The 25840-nt window shown below is 43.1% G+C and overlaps 1 protein-coding gene across 1 annotated transcript in view; it reads right to left on the reverse strand.

The window, feature by feature from the left end:
• Nucleotides 1-25840, reverse strand: part of DFFB (DNA fragmentation factor subunit beta) — a 510736-nt gene that overhangs the window by 186457 nt on the left and 298439 nt on the right. The gene's annotated exons all lie outside the window — the stretch shown is intronic.

Raw genomic sequence — 25840 nt, forward strand, 5'->3', positions numbered from 1 at the left:
TTCAACTTCTCTGGTCTTGGTGAACCTGAGTGCTGCCATTGCATGGACTGTTGTTTTGTCTCAGGATCATAGTGGTGTAACCATGTTTCATCAACAGTAACTAGTCGTTCCAAAAAGATGGCACCAGCTCGATGAAAATGCCACAAAGGCAACTTGGAAGTGTCTGCTCTAAATCTTTTCTCATTGGCATTAAAACATTTGGGTACCCACTTGGCTGACAGCTTCTGAATACCAGTCTGCTCATGGATTATAAACCCAACACATTCCCTAGATATCTGTAGTGTCTTAGCAATTGTTTTAGCCAGTATTCACCGATCTGCCAAAATTAGGTCATGGACATTTTCAACAATTTCAGGAGCTGACATCCTTTGAGGCTTCCCAGACTTTGCTGCATCTTTGGTCTACAGATCTCTTTGATGAACGTTTGCACACCACTTCTTCACAGTTGAGTAAGATGGGCACTTTTCACTCAGTGTTTACAACGTACATTCATGGATTTCCTTTGGAGTTTTCTTCTGTACGAATAGGAACTTCATGATGGTTCAGAGTTCTATACTTTTCGCTGACATGGTTCAATCAATGATCTGAAACCTCAAAACACAGCATTATGATTCTGTAAATTGGCACTTTACAAGATGAAATAAACCCTCTTTTCAGCTACAGGGACAAAAGAACTCTCAGAATTTAGAAAGTTAGTTGGGCTTAGAACTTTTCAGCACCCCAGCCGCATAATTACCCAGATCCATAGAGGGGCTGCTGCTGTGTAGGACATCCCCAGTACGGCTGTTCTCCATTCAATAGGTACACACCTTGTGAATATGCTAAGGTTTAACATTGGGCCTCTGAGATATTCAGTCTCAACTCCTACTTTACTTTGTCCTTTTCTAATAATGATTTGTAATTACTATTATTGTGAAGATGGGTAGCCGATCACTTAAGGTATCAGGTAAGGTACCTGTTGTGTGGATTTTGTCTGAGGCAGTAGAGAGAATCCAATATAAGGTAGAGACTCTCTACAAGAGGTTTTGTTGTACCTTGTGGGGGGAGGGTAAAATAAGCAGAGTAAACCATATAGATTAATGACATCAGAAGGACTATTATTTTCAATAGCTTGCCAATCTATATTTAGGTTTCCTGCCTCAAGTGAGATGGTGCTTGATACCCAATAGAGAAGTTTTTCAACAGTAATTGTTATTTCCTGGAGAAAGTAAGCTCCTATAATTCAAAGGCTTTTGTGAATATTAATTTGCAAGGATGCTACTGAAGAGTGGGGTGAGCTTATATAAGACCTAGAGTGCCAATTCCTACTAAACTTCGGAGGCTGGACTTGCAAAAAATCTTTAACAGTCTGCATAGACTTAGCCTTGTCTTCCATTTTCTTCAAGACTGACTCCACAGGTGAACCAAACAACACATCAGACTGTAAAGGAGCATCCAAAATCCTTGTCTTAACATGTTCAGATAAATTCTGATCCCTCAGCCAGGTGTGCCTGCGAAGAACTGACCCAGTGGCAGCCACCCTAGACGAGGCCTGTATAGCATCAAAACCACATTGTAAAGAATGCTTACCCACCTGTTCAGAGACATGTACCAAATCTTGTAATTCCTTACACTCAATGCCTTCCGCCAGAGCATCCACCTTAGACTTCAGTTGAGAAAGAAGATAGTTTTGATATTTCAACATGTGAAACTGGCAATTCAAAGCCCTCATAGCTAAGGTGGAAGAAGTATAGACTTTCTTTCCCCATCTATCCAAAGCTCTGGCCTCTTTATCTGGAGGAACCGGATTTTTTACAACAGAGGCCTTGACACCCTTAGGTCCCTGACTAACAGTTTCTGGGTCTGCCCTAGGACTCTTATAAAGATATTTATGAGCCTCAGGCACCCTATAATGCCTATCCGGTTTAACAGGAGCAGGAGGCAAAGAATCAGGATTAAGTGAAGCCTCCGCAAACACATCTTCCACAACATCCAGAACAGGAGGTATAGCCAAAGGCCTATGCTGGGGCAAAAGCAAAAATTCCCTAAGCCTTTTCCTGGAATCAGAGAAGTCCTGACCTTCCCACTTAAAATGTTCCCTCATGGAATGAAGAGTTTCTGAAAAAGAAAAATCCTCTGGAGGAGAAGCAGAAGGAGTGGAATCATCTGCATCAGAATCAGAATAAGGAGAGTACTCCTGCAAGTCTTCAGCCGAAGACTCTGAAACATCTGAAGCCTGCTCAAAACTCCCCAACTCTGGTTCCACCCTAGGCCTCTTATCTGGGGGGGGCAAAGAACCTCTAATCAAAGTAATTAAATCTTCTGCCATTTTAAGCATGTGCTTCTTGGGCACAGATCCTGAAGAACTAGGAGTGACACCAACAGAAGCTAAACCTGGCCTGCCTCTGGGAGAAGCCTTAGAAACAGAAGGAGAGGGCCTAACCACCCTAGGAAGGGAGGGGGTACAGTAACCTGAGAAGCCCCTTCAGCCTGACCTGCCTCCTGAGAGGCCACATCCTGCAATAACAAAGTCTCCCCCTGGGACTCCAGAGAAGCCTCCGGCGGAACCACCGGTTCCACTGACGCTCTAAAGAACCGGCATCCGCACGGACGACTCTTCTTGCCGGGCTTAGCTGCCTTGTCTTTGCGCTTCTTGAAGAAGCGGGCGTCGGAGCATCCGACGGCATGTTATAATTGCACCGCTTCCCAAAGACCAACCTGGCACAATCTAACCTTCGCTTAATAGTGCGCTTATTGAACCTAGCACAAAAGCGACACCCAACAACGTCGTGCTCAGGCCCCAAACAAGGAATACACAAAGTATGATAATCTCTATGCGGTATCTGTTTCCCACAAGAAATACAGTTATTCACTTTTTCTGACATCCGGTAAACCACTGAGGCAAGAAAAAACTAAAATATTCCCCAACGGGGTACTTAGCCAACTCGGTCTGAAACTCCGAATTCGAAAAATTTCAGAACGCCGAACGGCACTTGCAACGCTGCTTCTGCATCGGACCACGCGGCAAAAAAGACTGAGGATATGACGTCGGTCATGCGCATTTGTACCCTGACGTCCTGATGTCAGTCTTAAGCGCCTTGACCGACGTCAGCCTAATACTTTGATATTCGGGCCGACCGAGGACAGCGGACTACCCAAGTGTAAGGACTGCAGCAATGTGAGATGAAGAACATCAATTTACAGGCTATCTGTTTCCATTACAGACATAGGTGTCAAACCTGGGATGAATTTCCTGTTCTTCATCCAATTGTCCAAGTTACACTTGAATTGGGTTAGGGAGAAACTCTGCTTGATATGAATGGGGAGCCTGCTCCAGTGAAGGGGTAGTCTCTGGGATACATACCTGTTTCTCCAGCAGGTCCTATTTATATCATAGGCAAGGTTTAAGTCATTAGAATAGGTAATTCTGGTGCTGTTTGTTTTGTAGACATACAGGAGGCCCATCAGAGTGGGGTTTGACAATGGCTTGTATGCCAAGCATAGATCTCCTCTCAACAGCCTATAGGAGACAGAATACAGGGATAGGGACTTGAGGCGGTCTGCATAGGACATGTTACTTATGCCCTGTATTCTTTTAGTGAGGAACCTCTGTGGGCATTCCAATTGTTGGATACGCCTGGTTGGGTACATACCAAAGGGGGCAATGTACTCAATGACAGGTCTGATGAATGCCGAATACAAAAGAACAATGATTTCCTTTTGCTGAAAAGATTTTAAGCTTGCAGAAACTAAAGCACTGCTGGAGATTCCCTGTTGAGGGAGAAAAGTAAACCTATATTATTTATCTGTAATAGAGCTGTTTTCTGTTTTACCCCTCCTTTTTATCTTCTGTTTTAAGAAATCTGCTTGGCCTAGTGTTTTTTGTTCTATGTGGGACATAGACACTTAAATTATCTACTAAAAAAAATAAACCACTGCTAGACTGAAAAACAAAAAAGAATCAGCACTTTTAGCATAGAATCTATTTAATCACAGCTTTTGTCAAACCAGATTTCATCAGAAATACAAACTTCATAAGTTCTAAGCCATATAAATACTCAAGACATCAATTATAATAATTACATCACATCAATAAAACAATTATCCAATCAAATGGATTTAGAAAGAAAAGCAATACATATAAGAAACAAGATGCATATACACTTGCTTATTTAACAACTTTGGCATATGCCCTACGTTCCTTTAAAAAACATTTAATATTGATAGCATCATTTAAGCCTGGGGGCACATCTGCTCTTAACTTAATCTGCCATTTAGTTTCTCTTTGTTCCAGATAGTTTTTAAAATTTCCCACTCTTAAACTTAATTGACCCTGTTCCAAAACAGAAAATACAATTTTTTGAAACATCTACATTCAATGCTGTGCCTGTACAAGGCATTCTTACTGTCTTTGTTCCTGATACTATTTACATGTTCTCTAATTCTAATATATAAGAGCCTAGAGGTCATCCCAACCTAAAATATTTGGCATGTACTACAAACTGCAAAGTAAACTGCTCCTAAGCTTTTACAAGAAAAATGACCAGTAACCGGTATAGTGTAGGGGAGATGTTGTAAATCTATAAATGGCCCTTCTAGAATGTACCTACACATACTGCATACATGGCATTTATGCATGCCATGTGCATTACTAATACTTTTAGTGTCGAGAACAAAATAATCTTTTCCTTTTTCTAATAAAGTTTTTAAATTGAAATCATTCCTATACACAAACCTAGGTTTAGTGCCCACACTTTTTATTAGGTCATGGTTGCCTTCCATGATTCTCCAGTTTCTAAAAATCACATTTTTAATAATTGCCCCATCAGTTGTCATAGGCATCCCAAAGCTCAAAGATCAGAAACTATTGTTTGGGACAAGAACAATTGCTTTCTTAATTATAGCTGGATACCTGTCCTCTCCTCTATCCAATACATATTGTATCTGTTCATCCAGTAATTTTTCATCATGGCCTCTTTCCATGAAAAGTTTCTTAATCAAAAGAAATTCATCCGCCAGAGAATGATCATCACTGGTCATCCTACTGGCTTGGATGAATTGTGAATCCCAGAGTAGGTGTCTTATTTGGCATACCCAAAACAAATAAGAGTCAAGTCGATCCTCCCTTCAGGCCTATTATATCAGCCCCTAACAATGTCACAAAAGGTATATCTATTATGGTAGACACCTTTTTACAACCATTTGTCCATCAAATGGAGTCTTTCCAAAAGACTCATGGAGTTTTTTTAGAAAGTATGAGGCAGTTCAATGACAGAGTAGTGTTTGATCCTAAAAACACATAATATTCACTTTAGATGTAGTATCTTTATACACTTGTATATCCCAGGAATTGGGCATTGAATATGTCAGAGAGTATTTAAACAGATTTACTGATTATAACACCACTGTCATTAATTTCTATTGTAATTTGTTGGACATTATTTTAACAAATCTTTACTTTCTGTTCAATTGTCAGTATTACAAACAAGTCCAAGGCATAGCCATGGGGCCTCCTGTAGCCCCCTCATTTGCCAACTTAGTTATGGGATGGTGGGAGTATGAGACTTTAAAATCATATTACAAAACATTTAGAGTTTTGTATTACAAAAGGTTTATCGACGACTTGGTGTTTGTCATCGAAGGGAGATGTAGATATAGAGTTGTTTCTTGGACAACTTAATAGGAGTTCCTCTAAAGTTTGTGATAGGTGATGTGGGTACATCCATCAATTATTTAGATGTCCATTTGGAATGGGACAATATTAGCTGCAGGTTTGACAGTAGTATTCATAGGAAAACCACTTTCATGAATAGCTATCTACATTATTCAAGTCAACATCCTAAGTGTATAAAAAATAATATTCCTAAAGGGCAATTCATCCAAGCCAGTAGGATGACCAGTGATGATCATTCTCTAGTGGATTAATTTCTATTTATTAAGAAACTTTTCATGGAAACAGGCTACGATGAAAATTACTGGATGAACAGATACAATATGTATGGGATAGAAGAGAGGACAGGTATCCAGCTATAATTAAAAAAGCGCTTGTTCTTGTCCCAAACACTAGTGTTTCTTTTAATGAAAGACATTTGAGCTTTGGGATGCCTATGACAACTGATGGGGCAATTATTAAAAATGTGATTTTTAGAAAAAGGAGAATCGTGGAAGGAAACCATGACTTGATAAAAAGTGTGGGCACTAAACCTAGTTTTGTGTATAGGAATGATTTCAATTTAAAAACTTTATTAGAAAATGGAAGAGATTCTTTTGTTCTCAACACTAAAAGTATTAGTAATGCACATGGCATGCATAAATGCCATGTATGCAGTATGTGTCTGTATATTCTAGAAGGGCCATTTATAGATTTACAACATCTCTTCTACACTATACCGGTTACTGGTCATTTTTCTTGTAAAATCTTAGGAGTAGTTTACATTGCAGTTTGTAGTACATGCCAAATATTTTAGGTTGGGATGACCTCTAGGCTCTTGTATATTAGAATTAGAAAACATGTAAATAGTATCAGGAACAAAGACAGTAAGAATGCCTTGTACAGATTAAAAGTACAATTAAACATAGGTAACATACCCTACCACATTATTGCTAGCTACAGGTCCCCCATCATGAACCAAGAGAAACACACCAACTACCTGGACTCGCTAGAATCACTCCTTATACATCCAAACACTTTGGTCATGGGAGATTTCAACTATCCTTCCACAGACTGGACAACATACACAAGTTGAAATGTTATCACCCTGTGGTTCCTGGACTTTGTTAATTCAAATGATTTGGAACATCTAGTCTGCACCCCTACAAGGGGATCAAATGTCCTGGACCTGGCACTCACCAATATGGGGAGTTCACTGCACTGCCTCCTGTGTGTTGCCCTCCCTGGTGAGGTCAGACCATAAATCTGTCTTGTTTGAAGTAAAGATCAGACTGGATGCCCCCACAGGAACAAACAAATTGAAAAATTTCACCAAAGCAAACTTTAGCCTACTAAGGGAGGGTATAAAAAGTTTCAAACCCCTGCTAACACAGCCAAGAATGACGCCTATGGGGAGGAGTACATAAATGCCCTGTGATAGGCATTTAAACAATCGTATAGACTCAGCTGTACCTGTCAGGATCAAAACTAAGTCCTCCTGAAGAAACAGGCCACCCTGGCGGACTGCATGTCTAAATAGGTTATATAACAAAGAAACTATTATCTAAGAACAAAAAGGAAAAACTTACTCACTAGAGGAAGAATACCCTCCACATCATGAGCAAGCAAATCAGACATCTAGTAAAGTTCTGTAAAGCCAATTACGAGCTTAAATTAGCATCTCTAGCTAAAAACAATCATAAAGCTTTCTTTAACTATGTGACTGTGGACAGTACTACTCACACTGAACCCAAAGAAATTGCCAATCTGCTGTTAGACAGATTTGGAGAAAATTTCACCCCACTGTCCCCACCAGAAACACCCCAAAGCATTCATGTCACCAGTCCACTACATAGCATCTCCAAAGAGCAGGTCATATCCACCCTCTCCAAGGCCACAAAGCACAGTCAACATGGGACCAGATAACATCCTAGGCTGCTTACTAAACAATCTAAGACAAGACCTAGTGGAACCACTTGGCATTCTCTTCAACCACAGCCTAAGAACTGGCTTTGTTCCAGCAGAATGGAGAATAACAACAGTAATCCCCTTACACAAAAGAGGTCCATCAACCGACCCAGGGAACTACAGACCCATAAGCCTAACCAACCATATGTGCAAGGTCATGGAAAGAATCATCATGGACCTTATCAACAAGGACATAGGCGACCTCTAAACTCTTGATGCAATCCAGGTTGGCTTCATTAAGGACAGATCTTGCTTACTGAACCTAGTGGATTTCTTTGAGAATGTAACCAAAACCCTGGATGAGGCAAAGTAGTACATACCTCTTATCTTGACGTAGCCAAGGCTTTTGACATAATCCCCCACTCAGGTATCATTGAGAAACTCTCCCAGCTGGGGATTAACCCATACATCACTAGATATGTAGCAAACTGGCTCAATGACAGAAAGCATACTGTCGAAGTTGGGGATTCCATCTCCACAAGTACACCAATTACCACTGGTGTACCACAGGGATCTGTGCTGGGCCCCCTAATGTTTGGAATCTACTTCCCAGACATCCAGGTGAAAGCAGATGGCCTGTGGCTAACCAAGTTCGCAGATGACTGCAAAATAGGCGTAGTCCCCCAGCAATGTTAATATATTACAAAAGGGGCTAACACAGACTAATGATTGGTGCCAGAGTCATGGTCTAAAACTAAACGCAAAAAATTGTGTCATTATCCCCTTTGGCAAAGAAGTGGTCCCTGCAAATTACATTACAGATAGCACTCCTCTAAGCTCAAACACAGTGGTGAAAGACTTGGGAACACAGGCTGACAGCAATTTAAAGTGCGATGACCATGTCTACACAGTGGTAAGGAAAGGCTTCTATGTTGCACATCTCACAAATAAGGGCATCGCATCCAAGACTAAGGATGTTATAACTCCTCTATACTTGAACCTCATCATACCACTAGTTGAGTACAACGCTCCCTTTTGTATGTATCTCACCAGACACCTGCAACAACTGGAGAGACCACAGAGGTTTGTAACCAAGAAAATGGAGTGCCTCCAAAATATGACCTACATGGAAAGACTGAAGGCCCTGTCCATGTACTCTGTATCCTACAGGCTGCTGAGAGGTGACCTGTGACTGGCCTACAGAACAATCTCTGATCCAGCCCTAATGGAAATGCTGTATGTCTGCAAATCAAATGGGACAACAGTCAATCATTTCAGGGATCTCAACCTAGCCTGTGAAATAAAGAGAACATGTTGGAGAGATAGATAAGTCTCCCAGAGATTGCCACTCCTCTGGAATAAACTCCCACTTCATGTAAAGCAGAGCTCCTCAATGACCCTATTTAAGCACAACCTTAAAAACTGGTAAATTCACCCCGGGGTGGCACCTATGTCCCCCTCATGGACAGGTGCAGTCAGTGCTAATCACTGATTTGCTCTGCCGACAATGACCATTTAACCATGTTCAACTAGGGAAAGTACAGTTGTATACACTTACCATAAATGTAGATTTTGAGTGTATTCACTGTGGCAGTCATTACATTTGGGTTATCTGCCTGCAGGTAGCCCTCAGTCAGCCTGAATATCAAAGTCTTGGGTCCTGCGTCAGATGCTGTCTCTTCTTCCATGACATCAGGTAGTCAGGGGTATAAAGCATGCAGCTGACGCCATTACATCAGTTTTTCTTGCCCCAGATGTCAGGTGCCCCCATAATGGGAAGATATTTATATATATATATATATATATATATATATATATATATATATATAGATATAGATATAGATATGTATATATATATATATATATAGAGAGAGAGAGAGAAAGGTTACACCTCCAACAAAAAGCAAATACATCAGAAGGCTGAAATACACTAAACCAAAAGAAAGGTATAGGCTAGAGAAGTCAGGGGGCTGGAGGGAGGGTAACCAGGACTACAACAGTGAATACACTTGAACATCTATATTTATGGTAAGTGTACACAACTGTACTATGTTCTTCGTGTTTCACTGTTGCAGTCATTACATTTGGGAAGATTCCCAAAGCTAAGGCAGGGAGGAGGATGTTAGGGAGCATTAGGACCAGCTATTAAGCCCTGCAAGACTGCAGTGGCAAAACCAGCTCTGGATTTAGAAAACATAGGCAAGTGGTAATGCTTGGTGAAGGTATGTACAGAATTCCAGGTAGCAGCTTCTAGGATGTCCCTGGTAGGGACACCTCTGAGAAAGGCTGTAGTGGTAGATGCAGCCCTGGTGGAATGTGATATTATCCCCTGAGGGGTAGGTTTTCCATGTTGCTTATAGCAGAAAAGAATGCAAGGGCCTATCCACTTAGAAATGGTTTGTTTTGAAATGGCCTTCCCCTCTGCCCCTGCAGCAAAGGCAACTAGCAGCTGTTCAGTTTTTCTAAGAGGCCTAGTCCTGTCCAAATAAAATCTTAGTTGTCTGTGCACGTCAAAAGAGTGCAGAATATTCATTCTCCTTTGTTCTGTGGATTAGGAAAAAAGGTAGGCAAATGAATGGACTGATTAAGGGCCACACTGTGATACCACCTTGGGCATAAAGGAAGGACTGGTCCTAAGGGACACCCTGTCAGCATGGAAGATGAAGGGCTCAACTGCCATGAGGACCTGAAGTTCAGACACTCTTCTTGCTGAAGTGATGGCTAGAAGGAAAGCAGTTTTCCAAGAAAGGAATTTCAGCTCTGCAGTTGCAGCTGGCTCAAAAGGAGGTAGAGTGAATTTTCCAATACAATGTTAAGGTCCCCAGGCTGGAGTAGGGGCTCTCCTGGGTGGTCTTAAATTTTTGGCTCCTGTGAGGAATTGCTTCAGCAGGGGGTGCGAGAAGACGGCTGGCTCAGTATTATAATGTGCTGAAATGGCTGAGGCATGAATTTTAATTGATAAGAAGGAAAGGATATTGTGGAGCATCTCTGTTAAGTACTGAAAAATATGCGGTAAGATGGGCACTGTTGTGCCCATCCCTTGAGTCTGGCTCCAGGAACAGTATCTTTAAAACCCATTTGTCCTGGGTAATGAGTTCCTGGTTTTTTGCATGCAGTGCGATCTCTCCCCCTAAAGAAGCATGCAGTTGAGCAGGTCTGAGAAGGTTTAAGGTTAAGTCATTGTGACAGTTTTCCATAGGGGGGAGTCTTACTACTTCCAGCCTTGGAAGTGAAAGTCCCCCACTGCTTAAGTCTGAGAGTACCCTGAGACTGTAGCCTGGGTGGTCTGCTGTTCTTAGGTTTTGGACTGAGAAGGCCTGGAAGAGACAGGAAAGGACCAATTCTTAGAAGGCCAATGCCTATTGAATCTGGGAGGCTGTACTTGCAGGAAATCTTTAACAGTTTGCATAAATTTAGCTTTTTCCTCCATCTTTTTAAGGACTTCTTCTGCTTTGTTGCCCAACAGGCGATCTTGGTTTAAGGCAACATCCAGTAATTTAGCTTTAACATGATCTGGCAAATTTTGCTCCTTAAGCCAATCATGCCTTCTAAGAACAGACCCAGTGACAGCAGCCCTGCAAGATGCTTCTAAAGAGTCAAAACCACATTGGAAAGTATGTTTACCAACTTGTTCAGCTGAATGCATTAAATCCTGTCATTCTTTATTTTCAGCACAGCCAGGAATCATCATTTTCTGTTTAAGTAGTCCCATAATATGTTGCTGATACTTTAACATATGAAACTGGCAGTTTAAGGTCTTAATGGCCAAAGTAGAAGTATATACCTTCTTACCCCATCTGTCCAAGGCCCTGGAATCTCTATCAGAGGGGGTAGGGTTTTTGGCAGTAGTAGCTTTAATGCCTTTAGGTCCCTGAGAAATGGTCTCTGGGTCCGCAGTAGGATTCTTGAAAAGGAACTTGTGAGAGTCAGGTACTCTGTAATACCTGTCAGGTTTCCTGGTGGAGGTAAAGTGTCTGGGGCCAGTCTAGATTCCAAGAAGACATCACCTACAATGTCCAGGACAGGAGGGATAGCTAAAGGCCTGTGTTGAGGTAGGAGTAAGAATTCCCTAAACCTCTTTTTGGAGTCAGAGTAATCCTGGCGTTCCCAGAGGAAATGCTCCCTAAGAGTGTGCAAGGTTTCACCAAAAGAAAAATCTTCTGGAGGGGAAGCAGAGGGAATGGAGTCCTCTGCATCAGAATCCTCATAGGTAGATAAGGGCAAATCCTGGTAATCAGAAGAAACAGAAATTTCAGAATCCTGATCAGAAGAATCAGAAGGAAAATCAGTTCTAGGTCTTAGTGGGAGAAGGCCGGCTTCCCCTGATTAAAGTAATAAGGTCTTCAGATATTCTTATCATTATTTGTTTTTTAGGCATATGGGCCTAGCCATGCAGTTTGGATATCAGTTTTCTAGGTGTGGGTTGAGTTTTAGGCCTTGAAGAAGAAGAAGATGGCGTTAGTTTGAAATGCAAGTCCGTAGGCCTGAATACACTCTCAGAAGCCGGTGCCTGCACAGTGGCTCCAGACCCATCCAAGGTAGAGACATCCGCAGGTTCCATAGTCGAGGAAGCATCTCGCAGCACACTGGACTCCGAATGGGTCTCAGTAGAGGCCTGCGAATCTGAAGTAGCGGGTATCAGGGGCTGCGAAAGCACCTCACCGAGTATCGGCGAACTGGCGACTAGCTTAACGGAAGCTTCGTCGGCAGCTTTGGACCTATGCAGTCTGTCTCTGTCTTTATCTTTACGTTTTTTTGGAATGTTAGTAGTCAGATGGCTTACCAAAGCCATTTCTGGATAATTAAACTGAGTACCGAAATAGTTTGCTGCAAAAATGGACCGAAGACGAATAGTTCGAGGACTGAATAAGGCACAAAACCGACAGTGAGGGACGTCGTGGTCTGGGCCTAAGCAAGGAATGCAGTACGAATGAAGATCTTTATGAGATATTTGCTTTCCACAGGTAATACAATTGTTACCTTTTACTGACATCGGTTTAGAGCAAGAAAAGGGATCCCCAACGGTGTACTTAGCTTTTTTTGAAGACTTTGGTTCTGAAACTCGAAAATGAAAATTTCAGGAGTCGGCTGACTGGCACTTGCAAATTGCTTCTGCTTCGGGCACCGCGCGGCAAGAAAGACTGGTGTAATGGCATCGGCTGCATGCTTTATACCCCTGACTACCTGATGTCATGGAAGAAGAGACAGCATCCGACGCTGGACCCAAGACTTTGATACTCAGGCTGGCTGAGGGCTACCTGCAGGCAGATAACCCAAAGGTAATGACTGTAACAGTGAAACACGAAGAACATCAAGGGTATTACATGGCTAGGCTTGTTAAGGACCTAGGGCCATTAGCCTACTAACCTATTATAAACATATGAACCCTGGACCTAGATGCCATACCTTTGTTTATAAGTTCCACAACACAGAATGATTTCCTCGCTACTATAGACACATGATACTATAGACTGGACGTATAAGAGAAGTTAAGTACCTTTATCTGCACTGTTTTTCAAAAAATACAGTATTTAAATTGATTTTAACTGTGTTGCAGGAATATTAACTGAACTGGAAGTTAGTCAGTGTTTGCTGAATTTTATTATTTGCTAGTAATTACAGGTGTGGGGGTAGCCACATTCTTTGATTTCCTGTCCTTGCCTATTTAAGTGGTACAGTGTGAAATATTTTCTGCTTAAAAACCTCAGCTTTGGCCGGCTAAGAACTAGCTGTATTCAACTGGACGTATAAGAGAATTTAAGTACCTTTATCCGCACTTTTTTTTCAAAAAATACAGTACTTAAATTGATTTTAACTGTATTGCAGGAATATTAACTGAACTGGAAGTTTTGACTCTGCTCAATCTTAGTGGCCTTGAAACTGCCCGCCCCTCTTGTAAATTTGTGTTTGGATACTCCTTCTGGGCCCATCTCATTTGCTCACTCAACTGAGTGCAGTGAGATCATATTCTAATTTCAGGCACTCCTACTGTGTACAAAGAGAGCATCTGGGAAACAGAAAAAAAAATTTAAGCTTGTTTCCTGCCTTTCCTGTTAAGTGGTATAGACTATTTGTAGGCTTCTGAGCCCCCAAGCCCTTCTGTGTTGGAGGGAAGCCTTCTAGCTTAGTTTTTTTTTATAACTAGCCAGTTTTCTAGTTTCAGCACTCAAATCTGTTTCTTTGATCTCAGCACTTGTTCAGAAAAAAAATTCATCTGCTTTTACTGTACTTGTGTTTCTACCTACTTTATTTTACTTTTGCATCATCTTAAAAATACTCAATTGTATTTATTACTGCTTGGTGTAACTCATTCTAAGCCTTTTGGTTTAAACACTTGGGCTTCAGACCAGTTGTTTTGCACTGAGAGGGTTTGTGGTCTGCACTGTAGTGGCAGAACAGGTAGCTTACATCCTTCTAGGTTGGGAACTGCTGATTGAGGGCTCAGTGTCTGTTATTCTAAAAGTGTATTAATTCTGGTTTAAGCACTTGGGCTTTCAGGCCAGTTATTTTACATTAAGAGGGTTCGTGGTCTGCACTCTTGTGGGAGGAGAGGCTGGACTCTGCCCTTCTGAGCTGGGAATTTCTGGTTAAAGGCTTATAGTGCATGCATATCTGAACTGCTTCTTACTGAAGTTGGTGCGCCTTGTTTGCTGTGGCATAGACTGGATTCGGGCCTGCTGGATCTAGCTTTGTTTGTGTAACTTGAGCACTAATCCAGGCATTCTCTAAAGTATTCAATTGTATTTATTACTGCTTGGTAGTAACTTGATTAAAGTGTAGCTATCATTCTAAGTCTTTTGGATTAAGCACTTGGGCTTCAGACCAGTTGTTTTACATTAGGAAGGTTTGAGGCATGCACTGTGGTGGCAAGACAGGTAGCTTACATCTTTCTAAGTTGGGAACTGCTGATTGAGAGCCCAGTGTCTGTTATTCTTAAAGTGTATTAGTTCTGGTTTAAGCACTTGGGCTTCAGGCCAGTTATTTTACATTAAGAAGGTTCGTGGTCTGCACTCTTGTGGGAGAAGAGGCTAGACTCTGCCCTTCTGAGCTGGGAATTTCTGGTTAAAGGTTTATAGTGCCTGAATATTTGAACTGTATCTTACTGAAATTGGTACACCTTGTTTGCTGTAGCATAGACCAGATCCAGGCCTGCTGAATCTAGCTTTGCTTATATGCTTGTTGTTTGTTTGCTTGTTATTTTCCTGGAACGCTAATTCCACCTAATACGCAGCTTTTCAGCACTTCTGTGGATCACTAGTGATAGCTGCATTGCTTACTGTACTTATTTCCTTGTTTCACTTGAAAGAAAGTTACAGTTTGTCATTTTTGCATTTAAGTTACCCGTAACACATTGCACTTAAGTTACCTGGCACTTGCTCACTAAAGCAATTATATAAGTCAGCACTAAAAATTAAAAGCACTACACCCTCACTCCCCACTTGCCCTTGTTTTCAATTATAAAGGAATTCCCAATATTATTCTAGCATGTCCAAAGGTCAGTTGTCAATCTCCTCTCCGGTCCAGCTGGTGAATCTGGGAATCTTGAGGTAATGTTACAACTGCCTCATGTACACAGACAACCATCTCCTCCTCCCAACAAATTCCAACACATGTGAGAGATGCAACCATATAGCCAAACTGGAGGCTAAGCTCTCTCAACTCAGTACTGGCATAACCAGTCAGGAGGAGAAGGAAACCACACTCACTACAATTCCAGTCTCACATAGACCTACCACGACAGCAAACCAAACACATAATCACTCAAAAACATACTCGGAGGCTCTAAGTAAAGATCTGCCTAAGCAGCAGAGACCTCCAAAGCAGACACCCAAGCCACCGCTACCCCAAAACAAAACACGTGCAACACGTATCTCACAAAGCCAGTGTGCCGAACAGTCACAGCCCTTTAGACTAAACAACACACCTGATACACTTGTAATAGGTGACTCTATCGTCAGGCACACTGACGTCCCGCTCACCAGGCTGAACAAGGAAAGGGTCATGGTGAGCAGCCTGTCGGGCGCTAGGATCCGCCACATAACACAAGCACTCAGGTCACTCCAAGGCAAGTACAAATATGACTCAGTCATTGTCCATGCTGGTGTGAATGACCTGAGACGTACCTCCCTGGACTACATGAAAAGAAACATAAAGGAGCTCTCTGAGCATGTAGCCCAAGCCGGTATAACCCTGACCTTGAGTAGCTTCTTACCCTCACCAAGAATGATGCCACAATATGAAGACAAGATGATCAATTTCAACAATTGGCTTAAGTACTGGTGTCATTCAAAGGGGATCCAATGCCTGTCAACTTGGGATGATATGCTCGACAAGCCATGATGCTTCGCTAGGGACGGGCTTTCGGATATTGGCAAAGGCTCTTGCTACCCCCATAGTGCCTTTTTTAGGCAAGGCTCAAAAGAAAAACCCACCTCCATAGGTATCACAAGGGATAAGAAACTAAGAGTAATGCTACTCAACGCCTGAAGTCTAAACCTCAAGATGCATGCACTCGAAACTCTCCTTAGCATGGAGAACATCGATATCTGTGCAGTAACAGAAACCTGGTTCAGGGCTCCCAAGAGCACTCCAGCACTACCAGGTTATACCTCATACCATGCTTTTCGGCCCCAAAACTTGGACCGAACCACAAAAGGAGGGGGAGTATCGATATTCATCAAAGATACCCACACCTCCAGGTTGGTGGCAAAGCATGAAGCATCAGAGACTATCCATGTGCAACTAACAGTGGGTAAAACTGCCTTCCAGTTTATAGCCTGCTACAGACCACCCTCCCAAACCCAGGAACCCCACTCGGCCTTCCTGAGAACACTGGAAAATATGAAGGTCTCTCCAAACACCATTATATTGGGCGACTTCAACTACCCAAACATAGACTGGGAGCATTACTCTAGCTCCAACACCCTAGCCCAAAGGTTCCTAGAACTTATAAACTCAAATGCTATGGAACAACTTGTTACCACTCCCACAAGAGGGGAAAACATACTGGACCTGATCATCACCAACATGGAGACTCTACGCTCCAGACCAGAAGTGTATCCCTCACTGGTAAGATCAGACCATAAACTAATCTCACTGGATATTCACATCCCGACCCCACCCCTGCCCAGAAAACCACAGTGAAAAACTTCTCTAAAGCAAATTTCACACTCCTCAAAACCGAGGTGGAATCCTTCAAAGCCCCCGGGCCTGTGGAAAATACAGCCCAGACCGCAGAATCCTTTATAAACGCATTCTATGAACACCTTCAGGAATGCATGGATCATGCAATCCCAAATAAAACCAAGACCAAATCCTCCAAAGGCAGACGTACTGTCTGGTGGACCCCAGCCATAAACAAACTATACAATAGAAGGAGGAAGCTACTAAGTGATAGAGCAAAATCCCAAAAAGGGAAGGCATCACTGATCAGTATTAGCAAAAAACTACGGGCACTCATAAAATTGTGTAAGGCCAGCTTCGGGAGAAAAATTGCACAGGACACTAAGGATAATCACAAGGCTTTCTTTAGTTATGTTAGGAACCTGGGTGGTAATTCCCAAATAGGCTCAGAATTAGTCCAAAATGACAAAAAATACACCAAACTCACAGACATTGCCAACATCCTAACGGACAGGTTCAGCACAAACCCCCCCTCCCCACCAAAAGGGAAAATATCTATCCCAGCAGAGTGCTGCCCCCCTGACATCTCAGATGCTCAGGTAAGAGCCGCCCTCTCCAAAGCAAAAAACACAGCATCAATGGGACCAGACGGTGTCCTGGGCTGCGTCCTACATGAACTCCAAGAAGAGCTAAACCCAAACATAAAACTTCTGTTCAATCTCAGCCTTACTACATGATATGTGCCCAAAGAGTGGCGTACAGCAACAGTGGTCCCTCTCCATAAAGATGGTGCCTCAACAGTCACCAAGGCCATTGACGAGGGGAAGGTGGTCCACACAGCCTACCTGGACCTCGCAAAAGCCTTCGATACAATACCCCACTCGGGCATTATCGATAAGCTCACCAGCTTAAATATAAACCCCTATGTCACTAGATGGATTGCAAACTGGCTCAAGGACAGAACCCACATGGTTAGAATTGCCGGAGCCATGTCAGACTCCAAACCAGTTACAAGTGGTGTCCCACAAGGCTCAGTCCTGGGAACTCTCTTGTTCGGTATATATTTCTCGGAGGTACAGGCCAACACGGAAGGACTGTGGCTGACCAAGTTCGCAGATGACTGCAAACTGGGCGCCATAATCGACTCTCCAGCCGACACAAGCATCCTCCAAAAGGGCCTCATAGAAACAGACAACTGGTGCCAGAGCCATGGCCTCAAGCTAAATGCCAAAAAGTGTATAGTCATCCCCTTTGGCAAAAACAAAGTGCCCACAAATTACCACATAGGTGGTAATCCATTAAGTACAGAAGAAGTAATTAGGGACCTGGGGACCCAAGTTGATAGCAATCTCTCATTTGACAATCACATGGCCAAAGTGGTTAGAAAAACATTTTATATAGTCCACCTAATCATAAAGGGATTCACATCTAAATCAGGGGAGGTCATCATGCCTCTTTACTCATTCCTCATCAGGCCCATAATTGAGTACAATGCCCCTTTTGGGATGTACCTTACCAGACACCTGCAGCAACTGGAAAGACCCCAAAAGTACCTCACCAAGAGGATCAAAGGTCTCAAACAGATGCCATATGCTGCCCGGTTAAAGAAACTCCAGCTCTACTCAGTGGCATACCGCCTGTTCAGAGGCGAACTGTGCCTGACGTATAAAGCCATGTCCAACCCGGAATTAATGGACATGCTGCACCTCATAAAATCCAAATCCCATCGAGCTACGAGCTTGAGAGACTTGAACCTCAGCACTGAAATAAATAGGACATGCTGGAGGGACAGATTCATAACCCAGAGGCTCCCTTCACTCTGGAATAAAATCCCAGTCCAGGATAGGCAGAGTCCCTCATTGACTCTCTTCAAGAGGAATCTTGATGAGTGGATGGGAGATCGTAGGTTTACCCCGGGTATCACTTCTGTGTCACTGTTAGACAGAGGCACAGTATACTTACCTCGAAAAAGGGCACAGCAAAATAAATTTAAAATGGGTGGCGAAAGCCAAACACATTCTGACTAGGCTTATAAATGCCCTAGGGCAGATAGCCTAGTATGAACCTATGATGATCAAAGGCTAGATTACTGTCTATGTGTGTCCCCAAGTCCCTGACTACTTGGTCAACTCATAGGGTGTGTTGTCAATATGATAATTACCAGGGGTGGATGACTTCCCGAAGGGCACTACTATACATTTATTTAAATTTAGTTTTAGTCCATGGCTCTGACACCAGTTATTTGTCTGTGTCAACCCTTCCTGGAGAACATCTGTGTTGGTGGGGAATTCAGTGACAGCAGCTAATTTGCAATCATCTGCAAATTTAGTAAGCCAGAGGCCACTGACATTGGCCATGACTTCAGAGGTTACCTATGTCCAGGTAAGCTGTATGCACCGATTTCCCTTCATCCAGGTCCTTGGTGACCATCTTAAAGAAGTCCACCAGGTTTAACAGGCATGATATCCCTATGACAAATCCAAAATGACTAGGGTGAAGTGTTTAGAATTACCTACATCTTTGTTGATAAGGTCCATGATGATTTCCTCTATGGACTTGCAGATAAGGCTAGTCAGGCTAACATGTCTATAGTTCCAGGGTTGGTAGAAGCACCACTTTTGAGCAAGGGAATAACGGTGGCCATTTACCATTCAGCTGGTATGAAGCTGGTGCTTAGACTGTGATTGAAAACAGTACCTAATGGTGTTGCTCTTTCATGTTGTAGCCTATGTAGGATGCAACCTGGGATGTTATCAGGTACCATAGATGTGATTTTGGCCTTAGAGAGGGCATTTACAATCTGCTCATTAGAGATATAGGTGGTAGGGATGTCATGGGGTACATGTGGCAGGGACAGGGGAGTGAAATTTTCAGAGAACCTACTGGCCAGCAGGTTAGCTATGTCCACAGGCTCAGTATATGTAGTATCATTAACTACCAGTTCAGCACAAATCTGGGCCTTCCTTTTAGGTTACAGATGTAACTATAGAATACGTTGTGGTTGCCCTTTGTTGAGGAAGCCAATTTGGATTTGTAGTTTGCTTTGGATGACTCTTACTCTTAGACAGCAATTTCTTCCTCTTATTGTAAAGCCTGTTAATGGCAGTTATCCACCAGGCGGGTTTGCTCTTCCTTGAGGAGCTTGTTTTGGTCCTATCAGGTATGGCAGTGACAATGCAGGTATATAGATGTTCGTATAAAGCATTGGTGTACAGCTCCGCATAGTTGCCAGTTCCATTTGAGGAAGGAGGTGCCATGAAGCTATTTATACCATCCCATAAGAGAAGTTTTTTAGTTTAGTTACTGCTGCAGGAGGTCAGGTGTGATAGTTACTTTGAATGAGACCAATCTGTGGTCAGATCTCACCAGGGAGGACCTCACAGTGGGGGTGCTACAGTTGTCCACCACATTGCTAATCACCAGATGCAGGATGTTTGCACCCCTTGTGGGGTGTCAACAAGCTGGTCCAGGTCATTGGCATTAATGAAGTCGAGGAACCTTTGTGCAAGTGAGTTTGAGCACAAGTAATTTACTCAAGTCAATTGATGTGTAGATAAAGTCATCCAAAACAATCAAGTAGATCCAAATAGGCAGAGTAGGTGTCCTGATTCATTGTGGGGGGCCCTGTAGCTGGCAATGGCTTGAATAGATGTCCTACAAACAGATAATTGCACCTGAAGTATCTCCAGGGAATCATACTGTTTAACCAATCTGGAGGTGTATTTATCTTTAATGAATACTGATACACCACCTCCTTTAGTTTTCACACCCTCAGATTGAGGTCTGACCATGTGAAAGGAGATGTAACCCGGTATTGCTGGGGTGCTCTCCATAGCCTTGAACCAGGTCTCCGTGACTGCACAAATGTCTGCACCTTCCAAGGTGAGGACAGCTTCCAGTGAGTGCAGTTTTGTATTGATACTCCAAGCATTTATCATCATAACTTTGACAATTGTTTTAGATGGAGTTTTACGTTGGGAATTTTGTCCTTGAGACACTGCTTAAAAAGGCACTATGGGGTGGCAAGAGCCATAGCCAGTAACTGAAATCCCACAGCTGACAGATGAAGACTATCTCTGGCAAAGCATCAAGGTCTGTCGATCATGTCATCCCAGGCTAACAGATAGTGGATCCTCTTAGAATGACACCAGAAGCTAAGCCAATTATTGAAGTCAATCATTTTCTGTTTGTATTGAGGCATCATCCTAGCTGAAGGTAAAATGCTATTTAAGGCTAGGGACATAACTGCCTGAGAGGCATAGCCCGAGAGCTCAGTCGTGTCTCTCTTCATATAGTCCAGAGAGGTACGTCTCAAATCATTCCCACCAACATAGACTATGTTATTCTGTCATTGCTGTGAAGGTGTGCATGTACCCACCATGTAGCCCAGCAGCTCTAGGTCAATAAGCAACTGGCAGGTGTCCAGTTGCCCAGCCTGGGGTAGCTCTGTTGAGCGAAAGCTGGGTGTAAAACCAATCAACCTGCCAAACATGAACTAAGAATTGCTACACTTAATGTAGGTTCACTGACAGGATGGAGCTTGGAAGTGGATGACGTGATGGTATGAAAGAAGCTGGACATCCTATGAATCCAGGAGACAAGATGGAAGGGCAGTACAGCAAAGCCACTTGGCATGGGATCCAGAGCCTACTACTGAGAAGGAGGACAGGAAATGGTGTGGGAATTGTAGTGAGAGAGAGGGGGCTTCTGAAGTCAGTGAGAGAGCTCATCAGAATTAGTGACAGACTCATGCCAATATATTCAGATAGCAGCAGCAGGACCTACTAGATAAAGCAGGACAACATGAATTGGAGTTGATAATGGGTGACTTGAATGCATATATTGGGATAGACAGAACAGGATATTAGGACTGCCTGGGTCCATGTGGGTGGGGCAAATGGAATAAAGAAGGAGCGGCTATTCTAGACTTCTCTCTGGCAAATGGCTTGACAGTAGCCAGCAAATGGCTCAGAAAAAGAGACAGTCACAAGATCACATACAGGTTTGGCCAATTTGCAACTCAGTAGACTTCCTCTTAGTAAGAAAAGGGCACTGCGGTAGAATCAATAATTGCAAAGTCATCCCCAGTGAAACAGTCATACCAGAGCATAAACGACTAGTTGCCACAATGAGCTGCTAGCAAAGGTCAGAGAAGGCTCCAAGGTCAACAGAGACCAGGTTGAAGACCTGGAAGCTGACTGAAAAGTACAACAGTTCAAGGAATTAGTCAGGGCACTAGCATCCCAAGAAGAGGAAGAAATAGGTGGAGTTGAAGAAGAATAGCAGTGCCTCAAAACAGCATGTGTGAGAACTACAGAACAGATGTGTGGCCGAGCCAGTATGGAAATAAGGTACATAAGAAAGGTTGGTGGTGGAATGCAGATATCTAGGAAGTGATCAAAAGAAAGAAGACGTGCAGGAAAAAGTCACAGATAGAAAAGACAGACCAGGCTAGAAAGGAATACTGGTTGGTTAACAAAGTAACTATGAATGGAGTTGAACTAGCAAAGAACAGAGCATCAGAGGCACTCTAACCTCTTCTAGAAAGTGACTCTGTAGGTGGCACAAAAACGTTATATCTGGTTGCAAGGCAAAGACAGAAACATAAAGAAGACCATCAGAAACCCTTCATTAGGGACGCCAGCAACAATCTGCTCACAAGTCCACAATACAAAAAAAAAAAAAAAAATCCTTGTTTCCCGCCTTTACTGAACTAGAATAGTCCAGTCTTCAGGTATTGCTGATCTGTGGGCTGTGGCATAGTTCCTGTGTTACCCATATCCTTATTTGGAGAGGAGGAAGCTTCTTTGTTCACCAGTGAGAGTGGGGAGCTCTGAGCAGCCTATCTGTCCCTTGAGGAGTGGTTCCAGCCCAGTGACTTGTAGCTTATTGGCCGTTTTGGGCCATTTCCTATCTCTTTCTAACCCCCAGCTTTAAAGCCAGCTTTAGTGCGCTTTTGCGTTTGTAATTTAAAGTTTGCCCTGTTTGTTGCATTTACCTGTTGAGGCTACAAACTCAAGTGCGCTAACCTGTGTTACATATTTATTGCATTTTCCTGCTGTTTGTTGCAAAAAGAAAAAAAAACAAAGAAATTATCCTTGTTTCCTGCCTTTCCTGACCTAGAGTAGTCCAAATACAGGCTTTGCTGTATTTTGGACTTTTGGAAAGTTCCTGTGTTGCCCATTTCCTTTCTTGGATAAAGTGAGGCTTCTTTGTTCAACAGTGGCAGTGGGGAGCTTAGAGCAGCCTATCTGTTCCCAGCACAAGAATCTGGTAGTCTATTGGCTGTTTTGGGCCAATTTCTAGCTCTTTCAAGTCGCCCTGTATAAAGCCCACTTTGGTGCGGTTTTTGCGCTTGTTACTACTCAGCCAAGCTCCTCGTGGTCCTGCAGAGTGGTGCTAGCAGCAGAGAGGCTAAAAAAGCGACTGCTAACCTGATAAAAGTGTTTTTTTTTCCTGCTACTACCTGGGCGACTGTCCAGTCTAGCTAAACTGCAAGTATTTCTGCTTCTTGAACTGTTTTAAACTGTTTAAAGTTGTTTTTGCACCTGCACTTTTAAAGTTTGCCCTGTTTGTTGCATTTACCTGTTGAGGCTACACACTCAAGTGCGCTAGCCTGTGTTACATATTTATTGCATTTTCCTGCTGTTTGTTGTAAAAAAAGAAAAAAAAAACAAAAAAATTTTTTTTATTATCCTGGTTTCCCATCTTTCCTGACCTAGAGTAGTCCAAATACAGGCTTTGCTGTATTCTGGACTTTTGGAAAGTTCCTGTGCTGCCCATTTCCTTTCTTGGATAAAGGGAGGCTTCTTTGTTCACCAGTGGCAGTGGGGAGCTTAGAGCAGCCTATCTATCCCTGGAGGAGTGTTCCCAGCACAAGAATTTGGTAGTCTATTGGCTGTTTTGGGCCAATTTCTAGCTCTTTCAAGTCCCCCTGTATAAAACCCACTTTAGCGCGGCTTTGCGTGATTTTGCGCATAGTGCAGCATCAGGCAGCGCTGCTTAATTGGGTTTAAACTATTCTCGACTCCATAAAGTCTGCTCTTCACTTTTTCCCTTAGAACTGATCTAGTTCTCATAATAAACACCCTACTCCTACTCTAAAGCCTGGCACTTGCTCACTAAAGCAATTATATAAGTCAGCACTAAAAAATTAAAAGCACTACACCCTCACAAACTCCCCTTGAGTACCTTGTTCCCCATTGGCCCTTTTTTCAATTATAAAGGAATTCCCAATACTATTCTAGCATGTCCAAAGGTCAGTTGTCAATCTCCTCTCCGGTCCAGCTGGTGAATCTGGGAATCTTGAGGCAATCTTACACCTGCCTCATGTACACAGACAACCCTCTCCTCCTCCCAACAAATTCCAACACATGTGAGAGATGCAACCATATAGCCAACCAAAAGTCAGTACTGGCGTAACCAGTCAGGAGGAGAAGGAAACCACACTCACTACAATTCCAGTCTCACATAGACCTACCACGACAGCAAACCAAACACATAAACACACAAAACATACTCGAAGGCTCTAAATAAAAATCTGCCTAAGCAGCAGAGACCTCCAAAGCAGACACACAAGCAACCGCTACCCCAAAACAAAACACGTGCAACACATAGCTCACAAAGCCAGTGTAACGAACAGTCACAGCTCTTAATGCTAAACAACATACCGGATAAACTTGTAATAGGTGACTCTATCGTCAGGCACACTGATGTCCCGCTCACCAGGCTGAACAAGGAGAAGGTCACGGTGAGCTGCCTGTCAGGCGCTAGGATCTGCCACATAACACAAGCACTCAGGTCACTCCAAGGCAAGTACAAATATGACTCAGTCATTGTCCATGCTGGTGTGAATGACCTGAGACGTACCTCCCTGGACTACATGAAAAGAGACATAGAGGAGCTCTCTGAACATGTAGCCCAGGCCGGTATGACCCTGACCTTGAGTAGCATCTTACCCTCACCAAGAATGATGCCACAATATGAAGACAAGATGATCAATTTCAACAATTGGCTTAAGTATTGGTGTCATTCAAAGGGGATCCAATGCCTGTCAGCCTGGGATGACATGCTCAACAAGCCACGATGCTTCGGGGGACGGCTTGCACCTGTCACCCCTGGGCTTTCGGATACTGGCAAAGGCTTTTGCCACCCCCATAGTGCCTTTTTAAGGCAAGGCTCAAAAGACAAACCCACCTCCATAGGTATCACAAGGGAAAAGAAACTAAGAGTAATGCTACTCAACGCCAGAAGTCTAAACCTCAAGATGCACACACTCTTAACTCTCCTTAGCATGGAGAACATCGATATCTGTGCAGTAACAGAAACGTGGTTCAAGGCTCCCGAGAGCACCCCAGCACTACCAGGTTATACCTCATACCATGCTTTTCAGCCCCAAAACTTGGACCGAACCACAAAAGGAGGGGGAGTATCAATATTCGTCAAAGATACCCACACCTCCAGGTTGGTGGCACAGCATGAAGCATCAGAGACTATCCATGTGCAACTAACAGTGGGTAAAACTGCCTTCCAGTTTATAGCCTGCTACAGACCACCCTCCCAAACCCAGGAACCCCACTCAGCCTTCCTGAGAACACTGGAAAATATGAAGGTCTCTCCAAACACCATTATATTGGGCGACTTCAACTACCCAAACATAGACTGGGAGCATTACTCTAGCTCCAACACCCTAGCCCAAAGGTTCCTAGAATTTTATAAACTCAAATGCTATGGAACAACTTGTTACCACTCCCACAAGAGGGGAAAACATACTGGACCTGATCATCACCAACATGGAGACTCTACGCTCCAGACCAGAAGTGTATCCCTCACTGGTAAGATCAGACCATAAACTAATCTCACTGGATATTCACATCCCGACCCCACCCCTGCCCAGAAAACCACAGTGAAAAACTTCTCTAAAGCAAATTTCACACTCCTCAAAACCGAGGTGGAATCCTTCAAAGCCCCCGGGCCTGTGGAAAATACGGCCCAGATCGCAGAATCCTTTATAAACGCATTCTATGAACACCTTCAGGAATGCATGGATCATGCAATCCCAAATAAAACCAAGACCCAATCCTCCAAAGGCAAACGTCCTGTCTGGTGGACCCCAGGCATAAACAAACTATACAATAGAAGGAGGAAGCTACTACATGATAGAGAAAAATCTCAAAAAGG

Source organism: Protopterus annectens, chromosome 2.part1, assembly GCF_019279795.1.
Source record: "Protopterus annectens isolate FY-2018-M chromosome 2.part1, PAN1.0, whole genome shotgun sequence".
NCBI lineage: Eukaryota > Metazoa > Chordata > Ceratodontiformes > Protopteridae > Protopterus > Protopterus annectens.